The 10419-nt window shown below is 42.7% G+C and overlaps 1 long non-coding RNA gene across 1 annotated transcript; it reads left to right on the top strand.

The window, feature by feature from the left end:
* Nucleotides 1–3061: 3061 nt before the first annotated feature.
* LOC133628780 (uncharacterized) lies at nucleotides 3062–9977 on the top strand. Its single transcript, XR_009820835.1, has 3 exons — nucleotides 3062–3211; nucleotides 5877–6130; nucleotides 9675–9977. It is a non-coding gene; the product is annotated as an uncharacterized LOC133628780 (long non-coding RNA).
* Nucleotides 9978–10419: the final 442 nt, after the last annotated feature.

The following is a 10419-nucleotide window of genomic DNA, read 5'->3' as shown; positions in this document are numbered from 1 at the left end:
CACATCCACAGATCATATCCTCACAGTGACTTAAAAGCCCAGGAACTGCTAACAAAGTTGATAATCAGGAGGATTGCTCACTCTACTACCAGCAGCTGAGATTATGCCAACATGAAACTCAGCTTCAGATTTTATTTCCTGCAAAGGATTAGAAGTAGAAAACTGTGAAAGTCTACATGAGAAGGTTATGGGGAACTATGCAGAGGGAAAAATTAGTATGAGGTTGTTCTGGTTTAGCAAGGAGCAGCTTTTGGCTTAGTAACAGGGGGAGTGGGTTGCAGTGAAGACCCGGTAAAGAGTTTGTGGACTCTCCCCCGGCTCCTGGGTTCACACCCACCTCCGGCCCGCCTGGGCCAATCTGGCGCCTCTGCCATCACTATTTAGGGACGGGAATTGGAATGCGAGGGAGGAGGTGTAAGAGTGATACAAGATGGAGGCAACCACGCGGACCCTTCAGCCAGAGAAGGAGGAAGGAAGGAGAAGCAATAGACCAGAGACCCCTCTGCAAGCCGTGGCGAGAATACAAGCTGTGCCCCTGCAATCTATGGAGGTCCATGGCAGGACTGAGAGCCACCAGCAGCTCCGTGTGAGTGAGCCCGGATGGGCGAGGGACTGTGTGGGGAGACGGCCATGGCCCAGGCCGTGCTGGAGAGCCTGCACGCGGCAGAGCAGCCCCACACGAGAGGCAGAGACGAGCTGCAGCCTTTGGAATAAGTGTGTGTCGGAGCAGCCCGTGCAGGGCTGCCATGCGTGTGAGTTACCCCACGGACTCGCAGGGAGGACTGGCGTGGAGTTCACCCGTCCTGAGGAGGGACAAATGGCAGAAGCTATCGGGAACAGACTAACTGAGACCCCCACTGCCTGCCCACCCGAACCGTTCGGGGGGGACAGGGTAAAAACACCGGGATCAGGGCTCTGAGCCCGGGAAGAGGGGAGGTGTGGCAAGAAGGTGTTCTTAAAAAGGCTGGTTGGACTCTTCATTGATGTGTTACTCTGTGTTGTTTCATTTTGGTTATGTTTTGGGTTTTTGGGGGTATGTTTTAGTTGACATTGCATTAAATTATTTTTCTGTTTTCTTCCCCAAACCGAGTGGCCTGGTCTGTTTTGTCCTGAACCTTAAGTGGCAATTAAGCTCTCCCTGCCCTTGAGCAATTCTCAGCCACTCCAGGTACTCGAGGCTAATCGTGGTCTTTGTTCCCTGATGGGCCTAAACCATGACAGAGGTGAGTAAGGAACAGTATCTCTCATTTATTACAGGGAAAATAATGCATGAAAAGTCAAGGTAAAGCATTGGTGGATGTTATGAATAAACACAACTCTCCAGACAGCCCTTTCTTGAATATTATGGTCTTGATTCATTCAACCATATTAAATTATAATTAGTCATGTCCCAAAGTCAGCACAGACTTGTTGAATAGGCTGTTTATATAACATCCCTGCAGCAGACTTGAGAGTCATGGTATAGGAAATGAATGCTAGTATAAAAAATCAGTTTCTCCCATAAAAAGCACAGCTAAAGTCTTGAGACCAAGAGATGCTGCATGTAGATGCAAGAGTCATGCGCTATTTCAAGCTAGAACTGGGATAATTTCTACAGATGAATATGGCATCAGTGCACACTCCACAAAAGCTACTGCGTTGACCAAAAGTTACAGCATGAAATCCTAGCCTCACAGGATCAAGCGGAAACCTTGCCATGCATTTGATGGGATCGTAACTTTATTAATCACTATGGCTAGCAGAAGCTGGTGGAGACATGGAGCAGCGTCCCTTTGAGATCAGCCTACAGGGTTCTGTACTGTATTAGTCAGTACAAACCCAACTTCTGCAGGGTACCACAAATGGTGATGTGCAGTAAAATGACAGCAAGCAACCTCCTGCTTTATGATCAGCAGGTGATAAGATTTTGCAGCTCTCTGTTTGTGAGTCTCCAAATCAGGGCATGAAAACTTTGCCTGTAAAAAGCACATTCTGGAACTTTTCCCAAGAGATACTGGTAAGTATCAAAGCTGGAAATTTAGCTGGAAAGATACTTTTTGCTTAGAAGCATTCTTTGACATTTCTTGAGGGAATCTGCATTAAAGACATCTAAAAACCAAAGCATTCAAGTGACTGACTGAACTTTTTTCCTGGCTGAAGGGGCATTTCAAGCATTCAAAGCCATGCTCATGTCTACAGTCATGAATCTTCCTATTCTGCTTTTATGGAGCACCTTACACTGAGAACTGTGTGCAGGAGCAGAGCTGATGTGTGTTAGGATAATACAAATAGTAAATACAGGAATAATCAGCAACAGATGAGATCCTCATGCAGCTTTTGCTGAGGAGCCTGTAGGAACATCACCCCAGTTCAGCAGGCCACACAAGAAGGGATGAGGGAGCAGTCAGGATTCTTATAATTGAAATTAACTGTATGTTGTTTCAATTAGTTGTTCAATTAGTCTCTCTTTCTTTTCAGTTATGCCTTTCTATAACAGTGTCATCTGGGATGCTGTGAGAAATTGAAAATGCCCTGATGGTCAGATGCTCATCAATTAAAGAACTTTCTATTTCTAATTAGCTCCCTGAGAAGAATTTATTGTAAGAATGAAAAATTTTATAGGTGTAATGGGTAAGGAGATGTTTTTCTTGCATGACTAATTTTCTTTTCAGCAGTAGCATTGTTCCTCTGGCCAAAAATAATTTTAAAAAGTCTTAATAGGGAAGAAAATAAGGAAAGAGATGGTTTGTTTATATCTAGCAGGATTTTGTTGTTCTTGTAAGCTACCTTTTACAATGATTTAGCAGCTAGTGTGCAAGCAACACAAAAGCTTGAAATCAAATTTTTTTTCAAAAGTCTAAAACTACCAAATCTACTTTTTGTGAAGTCAGGTCAAGAGGTACTGTTTCAGTTTTTTAGTCAATGAGACATTTCCAGACAAAGATTGAGAAAACATGGTCAGGTTCTAGACCTGGTTAAAATATTTCTTAGTTTATGGTGTTTTTGTTTTGTTTTGTTTTTTTTAATGTAAACTTGAAGTCTGGGATGTCATTTCACAATGTCCTTTTTTCCCCAGTTTTCATTTGCACTGGAAGTTCACACAGTACTGAGAACAGTTTCTAGCAGTTGTTTCCCCTGAGGCTATAAATGTGAAAGAACAGAAAGCTCTACCTAAAACCATGGCCTAACAGATGCTTTCTGCCACAGCATGTAACTGTCTCTGAATCAAGGTGTAAGTATTCCACTGTTTTGATATGCTGTAATTCAAGGAGACAACTTTTTCAGATTTTGAAGTGTAGCATAGAGCCTGTGCCTGAAGCCAGACCACCAAAGCCTACGCAGTAAGCAAAGACCTCTAGTTTAAGAGTTTATCCATAAATGGAGCTGTATGAGAGTATGTCTAAGCCAGGCAGTGCAGATCGTAGAATCACAGAATCATAGAATCATTTCATCTGGAAGAGACCTTTAAGCATGTGAATGGATGCACCTTTCTATGTGACCTTCAGACACTCGAGCTGCCCAGGAAGATGTACTTTTTTGTCTCCTTATCCTCCATTAAGAATGGTGAAACAAATCATAGAATCGTAGAATCGTAGGGGTTGGAAGGGACCTTTAGAGATCATCTAGTCCAAGCCCCCTGCAGAAGCAGGATCACCTAGATCAGGTCGCATAGGAACATGGCCAGGCGGGTCTTGAAGACCTCCAAGGAAGGAGACTCCACAACCCCTCTGGGCAGCCTGTGCCACTGCTCCCTCACCCTCACAGTGAAATAGTTTTTCTTATGTTTAAGTGGAACTTTTTGTGTTCCATCTTCATCCCATTACCCCTTGTCCTGTTGCTATCTACTATAGAAAAGAGGGATGTCCCAATCTCCTGACACCCACGCTTTAGATATTTATAAATGTTAATAAGATCACCCCTCAATTTCCTCTTCTCCAGACTAAACAGCCCCAGTTCCCACAGTCTTTCCTCATATGAAAGATCTCCAAAGTTATTTAGTTGTGATGTTGCTTCAGCTAGGGTGATCCAAGGATCTGTTTTGTCACAAAGAGGTGATAAAACTTAGGGAAATGTACCATCTTATAAATCAGCTGTACTATATGGTAAAAACAGGTGGCACATGACACCTTCCTCAGCTACTTTGATCTTCATCGAAGATATTTAGTGACATGACCTAACTCAGATCCTTAGACTTCCTATTTTATTTCTAGTCTATGCCTAAGAGAACAGCTTTACAGCAATCACCACAGATATTTCTCTCTATATATGTATATTGGCATATGTAGGTGTACCTATGTATACCTATATATATATATACATATATATATGTACCTATACACACATATACAAATATATATCTGAACACCTATGAATTTTAAGACATTGCAGTCTTTGCTTATGATTTCCACATAAAAAGACTGCAGTTACCCAAAATGCTGTATGAACTGAGGCTCATAACTTTTCCATCCTAAACCTTGTTTGTCAAAGGTTTCCGATACTTTTATAACCTCTTAGTAACAATAGGTTAACCAGCACATGAGGTAGTCTACTTTTACATCTAGTCAAATTCATCACCTTTGCCACAACATTTAAGCAGTCATAAAGTTAGGTTTTTGCATGCCCCTATACCGTTGAATGATCTATTTAATAACATTTTTATAGGTAGCTTTTGTACTTCTGACATTGTGTATTGTTAAATACTTGTATGTCCTCACTCATTTGGATGAAAGAAAAAGAGCAGACCATCTTATTTGCAAAATACTCCAAAACCATAAAATGAATTTCCACCAAGTCCTGTCCTACTGGGAGACAGATTTATATAACCAATAATTGTACAGAAATGAACCCCATCTCCTTTTCTTACGATTTACACCACTTCATGTGTTCTTGGGGGAGCAAAGAGGAAGACTAGGTTAGAGCAAACCTTTGGCAAATGAAAAATCATGGCTTCTCAAAAAACCACTCATGCATTTATCTGTTTACACAGTATTCCTGGAGTGACAGTACAATGGGCCTCTTCACAAGCAGTGTGCAAGTTCACAGTAGTCTTAACTCCCGGACCGTACATTTGTGCCACCTCTTTTGTGCTAGCATTAGCAGCTACATGGCTGTGTTGTGAGAATTAAGCTTTTCTCTTTTTTTGTGGGATATTATGTTCTACAGCCTTTGTGAGCATTGTATTTTGCTTTGGCTTATACTGGGAGAGCAAGAAAAAGACAAGTTAATTGGAATGGTAGGCCTGTATTTACAATGTCCTTCATCTTCTGTTCTGGATGAGGAAAGAGAACCAGTCAAAAGTTCATCAGACAGAAGGGTACATGAACTTACTAATTTATCAGGGCATGCTATTGCTTTCTGCACCTTCTCCATTTCTAACACCTTGCTTGATTGAATTGCCAGTGATACAAATATGTTTCCTGCTAGGATTTCTCAAATGCCCCTTCTCCATTTTCATTCTCTGTTTAATGGCTATTTATTTCTTCTTTCTCCTAGTACTGATCTCCTTCAATTCCTACTCTATCTGTAGCTTCCATTTCTAGCTGATTCTACTGTACAAAATTGGATTGCACAGCAGCCCTGTCAGTGATGAAGGAACTCCATCTTTTGCTTCTTTTGCATGCCCTGGTAAAGAGTTTCTGGTACTATGTAATACTGAGCTTCAAAATCTTTGACACACTGGGTTTTTCAGACTAGATTGTATGATGGAAGTAAAAAGAAAGAAGAATGGTTACATACTGCATAGTAATCAATAATAGCATTAAGCTTCTGGTATATTTATTTATTATTGGGGTAAATTTAAATTTTCTTTTGCCCCTCTTTCATATATAGAGAGGATTTAAGAGCTAGAAAACGTGACATTTCTCAAAATAAGCCTGTTTGTTCTGTTTTTGCATAAGCTCAGATACATGACCTCTGTCCTATTTTGAAAGAATTGTGAAGAAGTAACCCCTCTCCCTGGTGGATGTGAAGCCTATGTTAGTGTCAAAATCTCAGCTCAGCAAGGAAGGTTGGAGTCAGTTCAAGAGCTAAGGAGCCTCTTCAGGGAACAACAGAGCAGGAAAAGGCCAATATCAGTCCAGTCTTCAAAAAGATCAAGAATGAGGACGTGGGAAACTTTAGGCCAGTCATCCTCACCTCCATCCCTGGAAAGGTAATGAACACCTCATTCTGAATGCCATCTCTAAACACACAAAGGAGGAGACAGTTATCAGGGGGAGTCAACATGGATTCACCAAGGGGAATCTATGCTTGACCAACATGATAAGCCTTCTGTGAGGGCATAACTGACTATCTAAATGGGGGGAGAGCAGGGGACGTCAGGTACCTTGACTTCAACAAGGCTTTTGACACCGTCTGCCATTACATCCTCATCAAAAATCTCAGCCAATGTGGGTTGGATGAGTGGATGGTGAGGTGGATCAAGAGCTGGCTGAATGACAGAGCCCAGAGGGTGGTGATCAATGGCACAGAATCGAGTTGGAGGCCTGTGGCCAGTGGAGTTCCGCAGGGATGGGTTCTGGGGCCAGTCTTGTTCAACATCTTCATCAATGATCTGGATGAGGGTACAGAGTGTACCCTCAGCAAGTTGGCTGATGACACCAAACTGGGAGGACTCGCTGATTCCCCAGAAGGCTGTGCTGCCATTCAGCAACATATCAACTGGTACTCCAGATGAGGCCTTACCAGGGCAGAGGGGAGGGGGAGTAGAACCTCCCTTGACCTGCTGCCCTCACTTCTTGATGCATCCCAGGATGCCATTGGCCTTCTTGGCCATGAGGGCACATTGCTGGCTCATGTTTAATTTATTGTCAACCAAGATTCCCAGGTCTCTCTCTGCAGAGCTACTCTTCAGCAGTTCAACTCCCAGCCTGTACTGGTGCATGGGGTTGTTCCTTCCCAGATGCAGGACTCTGCACTTGGCCTTGTTGAACCTCATGAGGTTCCTCTCTGCCCAACTCTCAAGCTGGTTGAGATGCCGCTGAATGGCAGCACAGCCTTCTGGGGAATCAGCCAGTCCTCCCAGTTTGGTGTCATCAGCCAACTTGCTGAGGGTAACTCTGTCCCCTCATCCAGGTTGTTGATGAAGATGTTGAACAAGACTAGTCCCAGAACCCATCCCTGTGGAACCCCATTGGCCACAGGCCTCCAACTTGATTCTGTGTCTTACTTCCAAGAAGTATGAATACTTCTTGGAATTTCAGCAGGTGCATACACTCTTAGTGCATCCACTGTTGTGGGCATTGCCTCATGTAATTTCAGAAACCTGTTTGCAACAGATTATAAAATTTGGCAACTGATGTTAAAATACCTTAATAGCTTCTAATATCTCAAAGGGAAGCAGAAGCCAAGATTTTAAAAATATTATTTAATCTATAGTCTTAAGACATTACTCATTATAATAAATGTCTAATACTGTCAGTCTCAGCTAAGAAAGAAGATGAGTTGACTTCACAACCCTTGTTTCCAGGACAGATATTTCAAAAACTCTCTTCTCTTGGCTCAATCTTTGCTTATCTCACATCAGCCATTGTTGTTGTTATTACTGCCACCATTATCATCATCACTTCTAAACAAAACTTCACAATGTGGATATGCTATTTTATTTTCTTGATGAAGTTGAGACAGCTGTTACGCACAGTGTGCTGTAGCCTTCGTTTATCTGAAATTGCTATGTCAAATTTTTTTGAGGACCATTATTAGCCATGCTGATGGTAGCAGAACAAAAATCTGTGCTTTATAAGAGAGGTAGCTGGACTGACAGTGGAGACGATCTAACAAGCAGCAGTCACACCTAAGTGTTTAAAACACCTATGCTAATGGCACATATCGCTTTTAGAACTGAAGGAAAATGTGGCTTATCCATTAGGTGATGTAAGACACAGCCTGTATGTTTCAAAGTGTGGTATGCTATAAAATAACAGTGTCATCATGCAACTCCAGACTGCACCTTCCTAGTTTCTCAAACTGGACTTCCTTGTCCTCAGATGAGAGGAGACTCTACAATCAGAGCAATCATTTCTTTCCTACTTAACAGCTGCTGAGGATGTGTGAGGACCCTCTATCCAAATAGCCTTCAAAGAACAGCAGAGGACTAACAACAGAGACTGAAAGCACTGTAAAACAAATAGCTTAGGCTTTATATAGTGGTTTTGCCTGGGCCAGGTTTTTTGGTAGCAGGGGTCTACAGGAGTGGCTTCTTTAAACAAACAGAGTTGCTAGAATCTTCCCATGTAGCTCATAGGGCCACTCAGTTCTAAGCCGGACCCTGCACCTGACCCAGGCCTGGCCAATTAGTGATGGTGGTAATGCCTCTGTGGAAAACATATTTGAGAAGGAGAAAAAGTGGTTGTGCCGTTGCAAAACTGCAGCAGCAACAGGGAGTGAGAATGTGAAAACATCTCCACAGACACCAAGGTCAGTGGAGAAGGAGAGGGAGGAGGGTGCTTAGACACTGAAAAGGCTCCCCTGTGATATGTGGTGAGGACCATGGTGAAGCAGGTTGTCCCCCTGCAGTCCATGGAGGCCACTGGGGAGCAGAGATCCACCCACAGCCTGTTGAGGAGCCCACGCCAGAGCGAGTGGATGCCTGAAGAAGATTGTGACTCTGTAAGAAGTTAATCCTGGAGCAAGTTCCTGGCAGGACCTTAGAGTCTGTGGGGGAGGTGCCCATACTGGAGCAGGTTTGCTGTCAGGACTTGTGGTCCTGTGAGGACCACAGGCTGAGCAGTCTGTCCCTGAAGGACTGTTCTCCTGCTGGATGACTCAGGTAGGGGCAGGGTGTGAGGAGCTGCCCCAGTGGGAGGCCCCATGCCAGAGCAGTTTGTGAGGAGCTGCAGCCCATGGGAGGGACTCACACTGGAGAAGTTAATGAGGGACTGTCTCCCATGGGGAGAAACCCCACAGTGTAGCAGTGGAAAGTGTGAGGAGGCCTCCCCCTGAGAAGGAGCAATGGCAAAGTCCATCTGTAATGAACTGACTACAAACCCCATGCCCCATCCCTTGCACCACTGAGGGGGAAGGAAAGGGAGTCCCGGGAAGAGGAGGGGTGGGAGGAGGTGTTTTTAAGACAGCTTTATTTCTCATCTCCCTGCTCTTTTTGTTTATTTAATAAATCAAACCTTTTTCTCCCCAAATTGAGTCTGTTTTGGCTGTGACACTAATTTCTGAGTGATCTCTCTGTCCTTATCTCAATTCACAAGCCGTTTGTTATATTTCTCTCTCTCTCCTGTCCAGTTTAGGAGGGGGAGTAATTTTATGACTGGATGGACATCAAGCTAAACCACCACACTTTAATACAAACTTCACCAGATTTTTGAAGTATAGATTACAGAGTCCCTCCATTGCACAATACTAAATCAATTAAACCTGCCAGAGATTCTTCAGTTCTAATATTATCCATGGTTGTAAGGAACTGGCCAGGAATAAAAATACCTTTTTCCCTCCTCATTTGGCTATTCAGTTTTCATCTTCTCAGATGATGTTCTGTAATTCTTCAGCATTAGGAGCTATAAAGTATTAACTTCAGGAAATATGATTTAAAATGTGTGATGGAAAATACCAATGCTGAGAGAGAATTTAAGCAGGCCACTAGCTAAAGACCATGAGACATATGCAGAGCTTTGTATCCCACTGTTTATCAAACACTGTCAATTTCTCATACCTAACTTCTTTTTGTGCTTTCTTTGGTGATCCAGTTACTTCAAAAGAAATGTTACCAGGACCTGGAACAAGAGTGTACCTGGATACTACAGAGCTGGCAGAAGATGCTACTGAAAATGAAGAAGCATTGAATCTTCTCTCCCCTTTGCCAAGAGCTAAGGACAACTTCACCAGCAGTCTCACTGATAAAGGAGTAAAACAGAGGAGGGAATTTATCCTGGTTCTCTGCTGTCCTCCTGGTTATGCCAAGAAAAACACAACTGCAACAGCTAAGCTGCAGAACAATTGTCATCATCATCATCAACATCACCAATCTGTGTACTTGAGAGAAGAATCAAACAGTGAACAAGGTTATTGAAATACTTGGAAAATATATAAGAAATCTTATATCTTAAAATCTTTATCTGGGGCTTTTTTACTGGGATATACAATCTATTTCGTGATGGCCAGCCTGTTAAAACCATCACGGATGGTGATTACTGCGAGCATAAGCCAAAATGTAGTTATTCCGTTTCCATTTTGCAAGGTTTACATTACCTAGATAGCTTGTAATATAATCCTAACTGATAGAAGAAATTAATTCAGTAATTAAGTATCTCTTGGGAACAAATGGACCTATGGGTATTCAAAAAATATATGGTTTAAAATAATACTGACACAGTCATAGTGTCTGCATTTGCCTCGTGTACTGGCACTTCTAATCAACCAGAACGTGGCTCAATGCCTACACTGCGCAGCTTTTACTCCAGTGCATCTTCAACAGATACCCAAAAATCAGCT

This window comes from Colius striatus, chromosome Z, assembly GCF_028858725.1.
Source record: "Colius striatus isolate bColStr4 chromosome Z, bColStr4.1.hap1, whole genome shotgun sequence".
NCBI lineage: Eukaryota > Metazoa > Chordata > Aves > Coliiformes > Coliidae > Colius > Colius striatus.
The sequence above is the reverse complement of the archived record's forward strand: the minus strand, read 5'-3'. Positions and strand labels throughout refer to the sequence as shown.